General features: G+C 45.0%; 1 protein-coding gene across 4 annotated transcripts in view; it reads right to left on the reverse strand.

Moving 5' to 3' along the window:
* Fam110b (family with sequence similarity 110 member B) overlaps positions 1-16,784 on the reverse strand; it is a 120,100-nt gene that overhangs the window by 56,595 nt on the left and 46,721 nt on the right. For 2 of the 4 annotated variants that reach the window (XM_075967026.1, XM_075967027.1), the window contains one exon: positions 2,739-2,825. The gene's annotated coding sequence lies outside the window, so the exon portion shown is untranslated. Of the gene's footprint in view, positions 1-2,738; positions 2,826-7,608; positions 7,863-16,784 lie in introns of those variants that run through there. The other 2 variants (XM_075967028.1, XM_075967025.1) reach the window with 2 other exon arrangements.

Below are 16,784 nucleotides of genomic sequence, written 5' to 3' on the forward strand. Positions count from 1 at the left end.
TTGGATGTTTGATGCTCTCCATAGGCCTGCGTGTCAAAGGCCTGATTCCCAGGGGACGGCACTGGGCAGTGATCTGCCCGGTGAAGGCATTAGATGAGTGACTTTCAGGGGACTGCAGGAAGCCACCCTCTTCTTCCTCTTGTGCTTCTTAGTCATAAGGGGCCCATACTGCTGTGTCATGTGCTCCTCTTCATTACCAAATGTGCTCTCACCTAAAATAATGGGTCTGCCAATCACAGACCAGAACCGCCAAACTGTGAGCCAAAGTAAACCTTTTCTCTGTATATTAATTACTCCAGGTATTTTACTATATTGTCGAGAAGGTAGTGAACATAGCCCTACCTCCCTCATCTACACACTAATATTCTTCGGCTTTCTTCTTCTTAATTTTTTTTTTGTTGTTGTTGTTTTGTTTTGATTCTTTGTATAACAGTACTGGCTGTCCTAGAACTAGCTCTGTAGACCAGGCTGGCCTCAAACTCAGAGATCCACCTGCCTCTGCCTCTGACGTGCTGGGATTACAGGTGTGCGCCACCATACCCCTCCTAGGACTTTCTTTTCAGGGCCTGTGTGATGGACAGATGTGGTATGAGTCACCTCCAGCACAGTGCTCAAATGTAGCCTGGCCTTCCTTGCTGTAGACTCCTGCGAAGGATCTAGTGACTACACTGATCATGACAGTGATCACAATCTGTCTCTATGGAGACAGCCCCTGAATGACTAACAACTACGCATACAAGGCAATAAAATTAGTCTTTTACTTGATTTAAAGGGCATTTTAAATGTGCCAAATATCTTAATTAATAACTTAGTAATTATAATCAACTATCCTTAAACTTCACAAGAAATGTATGTTAAATCCTTAAAATTAGAGTTACATTTTCTGTTCTGGGCAGGCGAGTTTTCTTTTAAGGCACAGACTATCTGCCGTCATCTCTTACAGAAACCTCTCCAGAACAAACATCTAAAACCCCAACTGCTTTTCCAAGAGAATGGCCTATCTGTTCCCTCCTGTTAAACAGCTCTGGCTGGCCCAAAGGCACAGAGTCTCATTACAGTTGCTGACCTGCCCTAGTTCTTGAGGAGACCTTGCTCAAGGTCAGCTGAGAGGGCCCAAGGGGAGCCCCACCTGACTTTGCTAGGGGACCTGAGCTCTGAGTCATTCTCTTGGCAAAGAGCTGTTCTGGGAAGAGAAAAGCCAGTGGTGCCAGTGCGGTGCCGATGTGAAAGGAAGTTGAGTCACGGCAGGGGACACAGGGCTCTTTATGGAGGATCCAGAAAAATAAAGGTGTTTGCGGGGTTGGGGGGGGGGGGGACTAGCATGACTTTCGAGTCAGGGGAACTTAATACCGAAGTGTGCAAGGGCTGTGTTCACTCCCGGTGACTTATCAAGCTTTTAGTAGGCACGATATGAAAGGATTACAATCTACCCCACAGAAGTTTTTAAAAAGTTAACTTTTCAAGGAAAAATTGACTTTATCAGTTACTCAAATATGACTAAGATAGCAAGAAACTAAACACAAAGGGGCCTTTAATCCTGCTTCCTGAAAGTGGCCTCAGGAGGGCCTCTCGGTAACTGGTACCCTCATCACTTTTAAAATGTCTTAGGTCGCATGTTCAGGGGTTCTCATGTTCTGAAATAATTAAACTAAAAAAAAATGAAGAAAAGAGCTTAATAAGATCATTTTATATCCTATTATTTCATGACTCCACCCCCCCCCCCACCGTTTTAGTTTCTACGAACAAGGAGTCATTTCAAACACCCAGTGAGCACTGTAAAACAATGTCACCCTAAACGCACCATTGAGAACAATGGCAAACACTAGTGCCATGGCTACCTATGTACCCGTTATGCTGCTAACCCACAGTGCATGTGCTCAGGCAGGAACGAAGGTCAGTGATACAGAGGCGCAATAAAGAATAGGTAGGTAAAAGTCAAGGGTAAGAGAAAACTTATGCTTCTTATATATCTTGCAGCACTTAAGAAAAAATAAGATAGTGTGCCATTTATGAGAAAACTGCAAATGGTTATGAAAAAGAACTCTAAGTAATTGTTACACACTGATCTGACCCTCTCGGAATTGACCAGAGGCAGGGCTAAGATCTGGTGCCTATAGCCCAGCTGATATGCGATGTGCCACACAGTTGAACACAGAATTGAGTTGAGTTGCTCTGATAACGGGCTGCATAATGGCCTGGGCCGGGAAGGTAACTGACTGCTGCTACCCTGAGAAAGCAAGAATAGGCCAGGGCTGCGGTTTGATTGATCTGTGCCATCTATCTGGTCCTCTCTATCTCAGTGCCTGGGATGGAATTCAGACTCTGTCTAGGCACTCCAGTTCTCAGGATGGCCTTCAGAGCTCCCACACCAGCTCCAAGGGTCCACTCCTCACCTCATGCCCCATCTCAGACAGTCCACTTCTCACTAAGGGACAAAGATGCTCACTTTGTAGACTGTCTCCAAATCCAGGCAATAAATGGAGTCTTCTGAATACCTGGGAGGTTAGTGATGAGCACTATTGCACATAACAATTGTAATTATTAGCACATATGCAGGCAAGTGTGAGAAACCTGGGTGGTGGTATCTTGGTCCTGATGGGCTTATTTGTTTATTTAGTGACTGAGAGCAAAAATACCTGAAACCCCAGGCTCTTTGTCTTAATAGAACAGTGACACAGGTTTCAGAGACAATCAATATCTTCTACTTAGAAAGGATCAAAGCAAAGTCATACACTTACCGAAAAGGCAATGAGTATTTTATGGAATGTAGGCAGAAGCCAAGAAAAGCCTTCCTTGCTTAAAGTGCGCTCTGCAGCAGGAAATATCTGGAAAACACAGGAAGAGAGGGCTATTAGTGTTTTTTATTTGGCAATAATAGGGAGATTATTAAACATATTTAGCACCGTAAAATGGTAATCCATTAAAAATCCGACTATATATATATATATATATATATATATATATATATATTGATTTTTTTGAGCTATACATTTTTCTCTGCTCCCCTCCCTTCCTTACCTCTCCCCTTCAATCCTCTCCCATGGTCCCCATGCTCCCAATTTACTCAGGAGATCTTCGACAATAGATATTTAAATACTAGACAGTAGACATGGAAGTAACACAAATGCATTATTTTTTTTTTGTATTTTATTTATAAGGCACATCTACACTTCAACTCCTGCTTTTATTTTGTTTTTAGAAGATAATTTAACCACAAGAACAATCGTACAGAAAGTACCAGGCAAAGTGAAGTTAGAGAAATCGCAGAAACACAACCTCAGTGCTGGCTGGTGCTCACCATGCACAGAGCAGGAGACCCAGGCACATTCAGGGGAGAGTCTGGGTAAGAAGCCCTCAGCAGGCTGGATCAGAGATCCCGGTTGCCACAGGACTTTCCCACTACAGCTAATTTCCTTGTTCATTTTCTCATTCATGTATTAACTCCTTCAGCAGGTCCTGACTGAACATTTTCTAGGAGTCAAATGCTGTTCAAGGCTCTGGGGGTTTAAGACAAAAATCTGACCTGATGGAATTTACAACCCAAAGAGGAGTGACTGGGGAGGAAAAACAAAACAAAAAGCAGATACCACCTCAGAAAGTCCTGCTGAGCTGTGGCCACTAACTAATCAAAGACCCTGGGAAAGCAGGTTCTCAGCAGAGGGGGAAAAAAAGCCAAGGAAGGCCCAGGGGCCACCCAGCCTTGGTGAGCCAGGAATCCAAAAGATCAAAGGGAGAGGGGACATGAGATGGCAGGTGAGTGACCAGTGTATAAGCACTAAGTACTGGGCAGGGACAGGAAGCTGATGACAGGTAGAACCTTGGAGAATATCTACTGAGAAGGCAGGCTGGGAAGGAGCAATGAGACACACCAGGCCTAAGAAGAGAGGGGCTTGCCCAGGTCATCCTCCCAGAGCACTGCTGGCTGCCCAGGCCAGTGCTGACGAGGCTCCCAGACTGGAGGCCACAGGGAAGGTAAACATGATACCCACTTTCATGTATAAATTTTACACATAGTAAGATAATACAAGTAGCAAAAATACTTGACCTCTAAAGTGACCCTCCCTTACCAATTCATCAAGACTTAAAGGACATCTAAAGTTAAAGCACATGGCATTTTCAGAAATTAATTTTTATGAGTGCCAGAGAAGCAGGTGCCATAGTCACAGGCACAACAGAGTGCTACAGTCCATGACCAGGTTTTAGAGGCTGGTCTTTACTGCGTCTTTAGAGAATAAGAGACAAACTAAGAGTCTACTGGCATCCGAGAGCAGAGAGGGTACTTTGTGGCACTGTGAACAAACCCCAAACTCATCCCTGAATGACTCAGAATACAGCAGTCATAACAGTGTCTTTGTGATGTTTCCTACGTCATTTTCAGATTAGCAGATACACTCTTAAAAATTTCACGTCTACCGTGATACAGAGGCATTAACGATAACACTTTTTCCAGGCAGCAATCGCACGTAGATTCCGAGACTTCACAGAGTAGTAAACGATAGTTTACATTTGTTAAGCGTCTAAAATAAGACACGGTGATGCTTCCAAATCCACAACTGACTACACACAGGAGGCTACACACATGCCTCCCTGGCATGGGGAGCAGACGCGCTCTACAGAGGAGGAAGCTGCCTCTCTCCTGTCTCCAAGGCCCTCTTCCCTTCCTCCCAGGGACCCGGCCGGCCACACTGGCATCACCAGACTGAGCACAGGTCTGCTCCTGCGCTCCTGCTCGTAGGTATATAGGTTCTGCTCCTCAGAAAACACTTCTTGCAGCAGGGGACGAGGGTTTTCATCTTCTCAAAAACAGCTAACCGGGCCAAGCTCATGGTAAATGCCTTTTACTGCTGAGTAAAATAACGAAAGAAGAATAAATCTATTCGGAGTCTTATCAGATCCAGGCAGCTTCAAAAGGGTGAACCCTGAAATAGTCATCAACCGCCAAAGGCATCTCTCCTGTTCTTTTGGTCTCACAGGGACCCGAGTGGCCAGTCACAAGCCACTGACAGTCCTGCCCTGGAACCCGGCATCCAGCAGCCTGCACTTCCCATTGCTTTTCTCTTTGACCGTTAGTTTTTCAGAACTTGCTCAGCCCTGCTGTCTTGTGTTATCTATGCTTTCTGCATCCCAAGCTAGCTCCCTTACCTGTCACTGTAAGCCTCCAGAAGAAAAAGAGAAAGTATCAAATATGGGAACTGTTTTATCTGTCTTTGGTTTTGAGAAACTAGGAATTGGACCCAGGGCCTCTCTCATAAACTCGACCTCAGCGTTCTAAAAATGCTTTAATCCTTAAAACACTGTATTTCATGCTCACATTGACTGACATTGATTGGTCAGAATTATTACTTTCCTTTCAAGAGCTAGAGAATTCGATGGAGACTGAACAAACTTTTAATGTGTCCTCCCCCTTCCCCCCAAAACAAATCCCTTTTCATTTTCTTTCTCAGGGATAGATTCTCTCTAATGTATTAACAAAAAAAAGGACAAAACAGAAGGTAAAAGTGCATGCTGTGTTACTGCAAGAACATGAAATTCTTTCCGTCCTGCTATTAAAAATATCTCCTAGTTCAGGTTAACTGGCATCATTGGCCATCAGCAGGCAACAATCAATGTTTACACATTTACACTTAAGGATTTAAGAAATTCTTTAAGATATGGTGATTCTTGAAGAGCCAGGCTCAGCGCCACTCCCCCAGAACAGACCCTGCTACTCCCTAGCTTTTCAGGTAATGCAGGACTGGGTGCGGCTCACAGGAGGCACTCCGCAGTTTACAGGGGACAGAGCTTCAGCAGTAAACAAGGGGAAGACATCCGCAATCTATTTTTAAGGCGGCCTCCTCAGAAAGGTAGCGAGTATTCCAGGAGACTAGGAGGGAAGGGGGTGGGCACAGCTTAGAGATAGACCCTTGCCTAGCATGTGCTAGGCCTTGGGTTTGATCCCATCCCTGCATATCTAAATGAGGCAATTACAGAACTGTATCAATTTATTCCTCCTTAGATGAGCGTCCAAACCTAAGTTTTAAAAGGCAGAAAGATTCTGTCTATGTCTGCAATAGGGGGAATGTCAGGCCAAAAATGATGAAGAGACAGAAGGGGTACCTGGACTTTTGAGAAAAAAAAACCAAACCATCCTGACTGACACTGCCCTCCCTGAAGTGGCCAGGAGTGAACCAGGGTGGGCACTGTCCACATAAAATTGATGGGGTTTGCACCGGGGTGTCACATGAAGTAGAATGGCTGTGTGTTCCTTTCACCATGCAGGGTGTCTCAAAGCTGAAAACATTGCCCCACCGCCTCAGGGCACAGAGACTGTAGGTATATCACTACTCAAAGGTTCTCAGCCTTCAACATTGCATTACCACCCACTGAACTTCCACAGGGCTCCTGCGTTCCTGCGTGAATGCTGACACTGGATAATTTTTCTCTCCCAGGCAGACCTGGGAGTGAGGGCTTGGGCTGAGGCAGAGTTAGGGGGCTGCTAATGATTCCATGCCGACCTGCTGGAAGCAGGACACAGATCTGGAGGACGGCAGTTATGGTACAGACTATATAAACTACAGCCTCGGCTTTTCAGGAGCAGGAGACAGTCCCGGACAGTTTTCAGAATCTGCCTGTCTATCTGCTGATAGCAGACGCATGGTGGCTGCCAGCCAGCCCTGTGACTGGTGACTCAGGACACAAGTTTCTGTACAGTCTGCAGTCCGATAGGGAAGGACATCAGGTTTCAAGTTAAAGGACTCAAACGGAAGCAGGGGTTCTGAACCCATGACAGGGCCGGCTGGTTTTGAGGATTTTGGACCCTTGTTCTTGCTAACTCTTTTTTCCTTTATAGTAGGTTACCTTTATCACAGAATTTAAGATTCTTTATTGCCTTGTCTGGAAAATAAACCAGGTAGTCCTGAAGTGAAGCAAAAACGTTGAGCAGCGGTCAGAGTGGTAAGACCCCATCTCTCTACTGTGAGGTTTCAACAGCAAGAGTGGCATCCTTTAAACAAAGCCTGGGGTCAAACACTTCCTCAGGCGTGGCTGGGAAACACCTGCGTACGTCTATTTCGCAGAAGGTGTTCTGCTAACACTCCCTGTACTAAAGATGCTTCAGTAAAACTACAGAAGGTAAGACAAAGAAAGCCATCCAAAATGAAGGCTGCACACATCTGTGAAGAAACAATAGCACAGTACTTCCCGGCTAAAAGCCAGACGACAAATCAGGAGCCTTTTGCCTTCTGCTAAGTAAAGTATGACCAGCAAAATTCTCCTTAATTTCAAATTATTCAGGAGTCAGGACTCAAAGTGAAGGCAACAGTCCTGACATGCACCAACAAAGACACCTACATGGAAGCCGCATCGGCTTTCCCGGACAGAAGAGAACCAATAAGAATCGCTCCCAGGCACATGCACCCTTGCATTCAGGTGAAAACAAAGCTCCTTCCTGGGCAGGCGAGCTGTCTACCAGGCAAGCAGCCCGTGAGAATGTGTGTCAGTATGGAACCCAGGGGCAGACACAGCGTCCACAAAGCCCAAGCAGATGAGACACACGACACTATGAGCGAGCACGCTTCATTTCATGCATGGCTGTGTTCTCATAAGAGAGAGAAAGACTCAAGCAATTACCGTGAACTGAGACTCCTTCACTGACCTCCCCCTGCAGCTAGCTGCAAGGTCCTGATCCACGAGTCTCTGCAACAAAGAACACCTGCTCTGCTGGGTCGTATGGCTTCTTTAATACAACCACCCAAGCGCCTTGCCTCTGCTCGGCAAGAACACAGCACAGTGCCTCTGGATCTACAGCTCCAATGCAGCATACTGATTCTGTGGAAACCTATCAAGCGGGTGAGCAGCAACGCCAGCCAATAAGGAGGAGGCACAGGCCGAGTCCAGCACATGCTCTCTGAGGCACAGGCTGTCGCCAGCACTGAGCAGGCTGCTAATCTAATTATAGCTAGTTTGCTAGCACAGGAGCTACTGGAGCAAGGCACAGGAGCAAATTAAATTTTAATAAATTAAACCCTACAGACACAATCATCTTGATTTGCTGTCATTTCAAGGATTAATGGTATCACCTCCTAAACCGTAAGTGATTTTTAAAGTGCATCCTTATTTACTCCCGATCTGAGAAACAAAGAGTGTTTAGATCAATACATAGTGCTACCTGCTGACTTATACTTAGACCCTAGCACTGAAGAACAATGATCAATTTGAAGACACAGACATATTAGCAAGACAGCTAGAAATTCCATGGCTCCCCTTATTTACTACGATTAGTAATTTGTTAATCAATTTCTCCTCAATATATTTAAAATGCCATGCAGATTTCCATCCATGGTGGAAACACGCCAATTGAGGCATCAAAGACCGCCCTCCTGACTATAATGATTAATAATTCACAGTTCAAAGAGAAAAAGTGATCTCAAGTCATTGCAAAAGAAACAAACTAGATGAATTTGTTCATCACACAATTTACTTGGAGCCAAGACCTGTGAGAAGCAGCTTGGTACAGGACAAAAATCACACCCTGTAACATAGCAGCAGGCTCCCTGGGCTTAAGTTCTAGATCTTTCATTTCCAAGTTATATGATCTTTTGCAAATATTTAGATGTCTTTGTGTCCCAGAAATAATCAAGGTATCGACTCAAAAAAATATTACCAGTGAATTCTAAGCACTTAGCACATGAGGTCAAAATTAAGTAATCTTTATGGATCTATTTGGTCTTTCTCCCTCCCTTTCTTCTTTCCTTTGCCTTCTTTTTTTCTTCCTCCGTTCCTCCCTCCGTCCCTCCCTCTCTCCCTCCCCCCTCCCTCCCTCCTTCCTTCCATCCCTCCCTCCCTGTATCAAGTTCCTACCCCTGTCCAGCGATAATTGAAGCTCAGGCAGGCTTCACAGAGCTATCCCAGGCACTCCCCGGAACTGGAAGTCATTCTCCCACTCTTGTGTGGATACGGAGCATTCTTGGTTGTGCATGAATGAAACTAAAAGGCATCTTTAGGACATTATAAACATAACTGTATTTCAGCAAGGATTTACAGCACAGATTATAAGACAGTCATCACAGAAATGTTTAGGTTAATAATGAAAAATTAAATTTCGGATGACAAATTGACATGAAGGAGGGGAGAAAACTCAGCTAGTAGATGCACTGTTAGTTCTGAGATCCATTCACCTGTGCTTTCCCTCAGCACCAGGTTCCTTCTTCTTGACAGGTTCTATAGGTTAACAGCTAAGCAGGCTTGCTCATCTTTAATTCCTTGACAAGAGTATGCGCTACAAAGTCATGTTCCACTCCAAGGATGCAGTGACAATCTCTTACTGCACACATTTCATTCTTTTAGCTAAAAATTGTTACAGAAAGCTGTCATGGTCCACAGGCATTGCAATTTGCTCGGATATTCCTGAGAAATTGTCAAGAGAAATAGGAAACAAATACTGACGAAGAACACAAGGTTCTTTGAAAAAAATAAACCAGTGCAAGGAATGGCTTGGCCCATGCTCCACCAGGAAAAGCCCAGAAACTCAGGTCCATACGCTCCTGAGTGAGTGAGACTCAGACAGGATGGAGACATCACAACGAGCTGGAACTACAGGATGGAGAAATGTGCCAGAGAAAGTGGCTGCCACGTGTACTTTGGTGAGGCATCCCCATGAGTGGCGATCAGAGCCCATCACAGCCATCACTGGGCGAACTCTAGAAGGAGTTCTAGGCTGGAGCCTTGGATTGAAGCACAGCTCCTCGTCGGCTGTGGGCTACAGACTAGTAGCACTTGTAGGCATCTATCTAGGAAACATCTCGCAGTTTCCGCCTTCCTCTTCAGTTAACAGACTGCCCGCTCAAAATAGGCACGGAAAAGCTGTTTGATTAATTTGTTCCACACTTATTTTGTTGAAGACATTAAAAAGATACATTCCAAGAAAAAGAAGCAACTGTCCTTTCTTGGATGGTAACCTCCAGCACATTCAGACTGGATATTTGTTTGAACCAGAGTAACAATTCATTGGTATTCTTTCATACTCTGTGACGGGAGCTGGGGTAATCTGAACATCTATGTATGCACACACACACACACACACACACACACACACACACACACACACACGGGGATAAGCAGCTGTGTTGATTTGAATCAATGTATCTTTGATTTAGAAACAGCATTCATTCACTGCGATTATTTTGAAGCACCAGTACCAGAGGAAGCGGTGTCCTGATTCTGACATGATGTCCACCCGGATGAGGGAGGCGGCTACTGAGTGATGATGAACAAATGAACACTCAGTAAACTGCAGTGTGATGCAGGAGTCTGAGGGAATCTGGGTAGCTAAAGAGCCAGCTGGTACTGGGGACCATTTCTCTGCTGCCGCCGGGGTGACAACTTGGGAGCTGGGAAGGCCCTGGGAGGCTGCAAAGTCTGCAAGAGGCATCAGGAAGAGAACCAAGAAGAAACTGAAGCAGGAAAAGAGTGAGTGGCAGAAGCCCTCAGGAAGTGTGGATGATAACTGGATTCATTCATGTTAGATCTTCCCTTCTTAACAGTCCCATGACCCTTGTCCTGTTTTCATTGCTGTTCTGCATTCACTCGACACAAGCTAGAGTTAAGTCAACGAGGGGACAACGATTGAAAAGAATGCATCCCTAAGACTGGCCTGTTGGGCAGTTTGTGGAGTATTTTCTTAATTAGTGATTGATGTGGGAGGGCCCAGGCTATGGTGGATGGGCCACTCCTGGGCAGGTGGTCCTGGGGTGTATAAGGACACAGGCTGAGGAAACCATCAAGAGAAAGCCAGTAAGCAGTGGTCTTCCAGAGCTCCTGCTTCCGTTCCTCCTAGCTATCCTACCTTGGCTTTCCTCAATGCTGCGGCCAAGATAAGTAAATAAGGCAAATTAACCTGTTTGGTTTTCTCTTTACTCTTAGCTCTTTTGGGGGCCCGCCACTCAGCTCCCAAATAAATCACATACACAGAGACCTCTTACTTATGGAATGGCCAGCCGTTGTTTGGCTAACTTCTAGCTTTTTTTTTTAAACATTATCCTGTCTATCTTTTGTCTCTGGACTTTTATCTTTCTCTATTTCTGTACACTATTCTTTATTTCTTATTTTGTATCTTCCTGTGAAGTTGGGTGGCTGAGTGGCTGGTCCCTGAAGTCCTTCTTCTTTCCTCCTCTAGGGCTTCTTTGAGTATGCTGGGCAATTGCTCCACCCATGGGCACAATAATCAGATACTATTAGATGATCTATCACAGAATCCTAAAAATTATTCGTAATAACCTAGTAGCAACAAGGCATTATAATTCTTAGAAACAGCAGTATTTAGTACATGCTATAAAGGGTTGTGGGTGTCACCCAAGCACTCACTGTCACTCTGTCCAGAGGTCACAGAACGCTTTGATGTTCTCAGCATCTTCACCAACCTCTGTGTGCCACAAAGGATCTAGGAGTGGGCTCCTCCTAGGCTGGAAACATTCCTAGATGGGCCAATGGCTGAGCATTCTGTGCACACTACAATCCTAGCACTTGGGAGGCAGAAACAAGTTATGGGAAGTTTGAGGCCACCCTGGACAACAAAGAGAGTTCAAGGTCTGTCTCAGACACAGAGCAAAACTCTGTCTCAACAAGGAACCAATTAAACAAGCAAACAAACAACACACACACAAAGTTTAGCTGGGTCTGAGACCCATGCATCTCAGCTCCATGAAGGCGTCTCTGATCTTAGCCCTGTGCAGCATCAGCACCAATCAGTTTGTTATCGCATCTCTAGGAGTCTTATTCATTGTTGAGGCATGAGTAATGCACACCACTACTTTCAGATGCTACTTCATGGGAACTCCGGGGCCTGAAAACTCACATTTCCACATAGGGAGTGTCAAAGATTGGGCTGTCGTCAAAACAAATCCGTCACAGTGGAACATCATTCATTGTTCACTTGAGAACTTCCCCCAAAGCTACAGGGAATGGGAAAGGCAAAAGATCACTATCTGAATAGGGCCATGTCAAGAATTTGGAAGTTATATGCTCAGTGCTTTGGGAGACACTCGACTGCTAGACTAGAGTATCATTGTATATCTCCCCAATTTCTTTTCTAGTTAATAACTTCTGTAGAGTCCTTAACTTTCAGCTGATGACAAAATTAAAGCATCCATAACAAATGATACAATATTGTTAGAAAATGATCTGTCTAATATGAGTATCTTTCCCCTTTTCCCCCTCAGCAGAACTGTTATGCTGTAAAGAATTTGATGGGTCTTAAAATTCCAATGCTCAGAAAAGCATGTGTGTGCACGTGCATGCTCTCTCCTCTCTCTCTCTCTCTCTTTCTCTCTTTCACACACACACACACACACACACACACACACACACACACACACACACACACTCTGTCTACACAGGTCAATCAAGGAGTAGTCCCAAAAGGTTTACAAATGTGTATATTTTTAACTCCAACAATTCCATGGTGGAAAATTCTGTCTAAAGATAAACTGATCTGTGTTTACCCCACAAAGGGACAGATGTATTTTTCATAGGATCATTTGAGACGCCATAACACCCTGAAGATCTTAGCAAAAGCCAGCTGACCAACTAAAAGATGGCATGGTAACCACAAAAGCACATCCTTCCCAGGTGCTGTCAGTAGCAGGGTGGTGAGGGGACACTGGCCCGCTGGCACATATGGCTCTGGCAAGCTTTTGCCCTTCTCTCCCATCCTTTCTGCCTTGCTGAAAACCACTAGATCATATTCCTGAAGCTAGCACCAAGGTCTTTCCCTTATTTGGCCACTTTTCCCTCCTGAGGCTGACTACCAAAGCCCAGCAATCAAAAGCCTCCTTTGGTTCTTCTAACTAACATGTCCAATTAAAATTAAACACCTCATCCTAACATGGATTTTTCCCTTTACCTTTGTAAACTGCCATTTGTCTATATACCATGTCTCTATATCCAGAGATAGAACTTTGTCCCTCGAAGACAAATAATCCCTGCCCCTTTTCCTTGTCCCCTATCCTCCTATCTTCTTTGCCCCCACATCCTGATCCACTCTAACCCAGACCTTCCCTTTTTCTCCTCTTAAGAATGACCCCTGCAAGGTCATTGCTGCTGTTTTTCTGCCTGAGTCAGAAAGCAGTCACTTTAACGTTTCTCCCCTTCTTAATAAAAGATCTCTCTGTGAAAACAGATGTTTGGGTGTGGTTTGTGCCTAATCTGGGGTCTGGAAGGGAGCCCCGTGCGGGAGCCCCCTTAGGAGAAGTTGAAGACTAAGATTCTAGTCTAAACACTGATTCTTTGACAATTTCCTACACGTATATAAGGCCTTCTGATCACACCCCGGCAACCCCTGCTTACCCTCCTGTCAGCTCCACCTTGTTCCAAACAAGCACATCTCCCTCTTTCAGGCAATTCTGGCTGCTGTTTTTGTTTGTTTTGTGGCCCACTGAGTTAAAGTCATGGAGATCATGGGCATGGGTGTGCACCTATGCACTGGAGCCTGTGACCCTGGGTCTTTGCTTCTGGAGACTACTCCCTGTCCCACAGCAGCTCCCTGGCTGCTCACATCTTCCTGGGCAGGGAGCAGGGGCGCTCGGGCACCTACCCCACCCATGACTGAACACTCACGTCCCCCATGATGTGCAGCTCTGTGCAGGCAATCCCCTGGACTGAGTTCATGTGTGCAGTGACTGTACACTTCATGGCCCCCACACCCAGCTTACACTCTTTCCACCCCCTCTTTCACTAGGACATTTTTACCAACATTATATATAGACATGTATCTCTATGAATGTCTTAATTAGGTTTTTTTTATTGCTGTGAAGAGACACCATTACCAAGGCAATTCTTATAAAAAAATATTTAATTGGGAGGGGTTGCTTGCTTACAGTTTCAGAGGTTCAGTCCATTTATCATCATGGCGGAGAGTATGGCAGCATGCAGGCAGACGTGGTGCTGGAGCTGAGAATGCTCCATCTTGACTCAGAGGCAACAGGCAGTTGACTAACTAGCACACTGAGTGATGCTTGAGAAAAGAGACCTCAAAGCCCACCCCCCACAGTGACACACTTCCTCCAAAAAAGGCCACAGCTTCTAATAGTGCCACTCCCTTTGGGGGCCATTTTCTATCAAACCACAAGGACTGTATACATGAAGATCTAGCAAAAATGCAGCCTGCGAGCAGCTTTCACGTCTACAGTCTACATAGTTGCAAGGATGGATGTGTCTGAATTGCTTCATTTTGTCCTACGTTATTAATAACATTAAGCATACATGATTTATACAATAGTATCCTCTCATTTAGAATCAAGAAAGAAATAAAACAGTACATGGCATCTTCGAGAATGATCGAACACAGGCCCTTCTACATGCCAAGCCTGAGCTCCAGCACTGTACTATACCAGCAGCCCCCAGGAGGCCAGTTTCAATGAGTAGCCCGTGCCACCTCAGGCTGAGAATGTTTGCTGCCTCATGCCTTGTTGGTCTGACCTGGCCCATTACCAGTTTACCAAGTGGAGCCTGGCTCTTCTGAACAATGTGTAAGGATGCCCTTAGGGGCAGGATTGTGTTGGGTTAACTGTTCCCAACTACCATTCAAACAACTAAGATAGGAAGCAGGTGCTTGGCTCAGAGCTGTCAGTCAAGGTGGGTATCACAGGCACCGTGACAACGGCCTGCTGGCACTGCTGTGTCCTCACTGCCACAGCCGCCTCCGGTATTCCATCCCTCAGCTCTCTCCACACTCTCTCCTTTCACCTAAAGAGATCTGCATATACCTGGAGCATAGCCCACGGTGTCTGAGAAGAAGCTGACAAGTCTAGGTGACAGGGAAAAAGGAAAAGAATTTATCTGTATATAAAGTCAGGAATGTTAGCATGAGTTGAGGTGGACTGGAATCAGCATGTCTCCGAGGCACTATGGTTCGGCACTGCTAGCCCAGGAACTGCATGTAGAATGGTGGAAGGACAGACAACAGCATTACTGGGTCAGCTTACACTGACTGCATTTTTACTTTCATAGTTTATCAGAGCTCAGTCACATTAGCAGGTAACAGTTCTCTATGTCTCAAATATCATAAAGCTATTTCATTTATGCATGTTTATGGCTAATTTCACTGTTCCCAGGGACTTTTTTTTTAAGTTCTACAGAAGAAATGAGAGAGTGGGATTTTCTTGACAGAAATTTGCCTTTAATCAAATTGAAGTGTATTCCATCTATGTGGCCATCTTAGTCAGGGAGAGTGTTGCTGGGATGGAAACACCATGACCAATACTAGTTATGGGAGGAGATGGGTTATTTCTCTCACAGTTCCATAAAACACCTCGTCATCAGAAGCAGTGAGGGCAGGAACCACGCAGGCAGGAACCTGGAAGCAGGAGCTGAGGCAGAGACCGTGGAGGGTGCTGCTTACTGGCTTGTTCCTCATGACTTGCTCAGCCTGCTTTCTTATAATACCCAGGACCACCAGCCCAGGGATGATTGATGGGCTGGGCCTTCCTACAACAAGCACCAATTAAGAATGCCCTACAGGCTTGCCTATAGCCTGATTTCATGGAGGCATTTTCTCCTCTCAACTGAAGTTCCTCTCCGGTGACTCTAGCCTGTGTCAAGTTGACATAAAACTAGCCAGTACAATGGCTAAGTATATAATAACCTATGAAGCCATTTCTTTTTCTACTGCAAATTTACCACCCACAGTTTCATTTTGGAATGTTGTGTGTCTCATGAACTATATCTGGGTCCCCTATGTCTCCCCCATTTATACAAAATAATACAGGTCCATGCCCTGTTCCAAGCTCCTTTATAATAAGGAAAAAATTTTATTACTTACATAATCCTGTTGAAAAGCAGCGGCAGTAATTACAGTGCCTTCTTTCATTTCAGGAGTGCTAGTCTTTGGCAGCCCTTTTCACTCAGTGACGTGAACAAGAAAAGTATTGTGTCCTTCAAAAATGATGAAATTACATAAAAAGAAGTAATCTTTTGAAAGTACGAACCATAGACTAGTTTCTAAATAAAGATGAAAATCTGTGTCACGTATTTCAGGATCTTTCTTAGGTTAACAATATATACATTATGGACATAATAAAAGAGCAATTCCTTCCAACATTGTAGGGACAGTCTGTGCGTCTCTGGCGGTATCTGAAAGTCATAGTTTGAGCTGTGGGTTGTCGATGCATAGGTAGGCACCTTTGCTAAGCACAGAGTCCCCAGCAGAGTAAGCACGTGTGAAAGATGAGTATTACTGCTGTGTTACTTTTCGCACGTGTGTGATACTAGCTTTGAAACAGGTGACTTGAAGGACACTATGTCCTTTAAAGTAAACTTTCTTGGGCTTCTCTTTTACTTTATATTCAAAGTCAGATTGCAAGTGACTTCAAAGTATTTGATTACATCCCTCTCAAATGACTGCTCAAGGTCTTTGCTGGCCAAGGCCCTGTTCAGAGAGCTAGGTTAATTCCACAGCAGACAGGTTCCCTCAGAGGGGAGGCTTTCCGTTTCTCTTACATGGATGAGAAGACGATGAATGGTTTTCATCAAAAAGTCTGACTCCGGTTCACAGAAGTGACACTGTACTAATCACAGAGAGGCTTCAAATTAATGACCCAGAAACATTCCTTAATGGGCAAGTGGCCAAATACCTACGAGAACAGAGGACTGACTCAGGGTACAGAGGGCAGTGACAAGAGCTGTCCAAGCCGTACCCCAAGGACATCCCACATGTTAGAGACCAGAGGGATTTTTGTGCCTTTGGACATCGTCCCCAAATGGGTAAGCAGGAGCTTCAAGTTTACTTCTGCTTTTACAATAGAAGCCATGTG

The sequence above is a fragment of the Microtus pennsylvanicus genome, chromosome 3 (assembly GCF_037038515.1).
Source record: "Microtus pennsylvanicus isolate mMicPen1 chromosome 3, mMicPen1.hap1, whole genome shotgun sequence".
Classification (NCBI taxonomy): Eukaryota; Metazoa; Chordata; class Mammalia; order Rodentia; family Cricetidae; genus Microtus; species Microtus pennsylvanicus.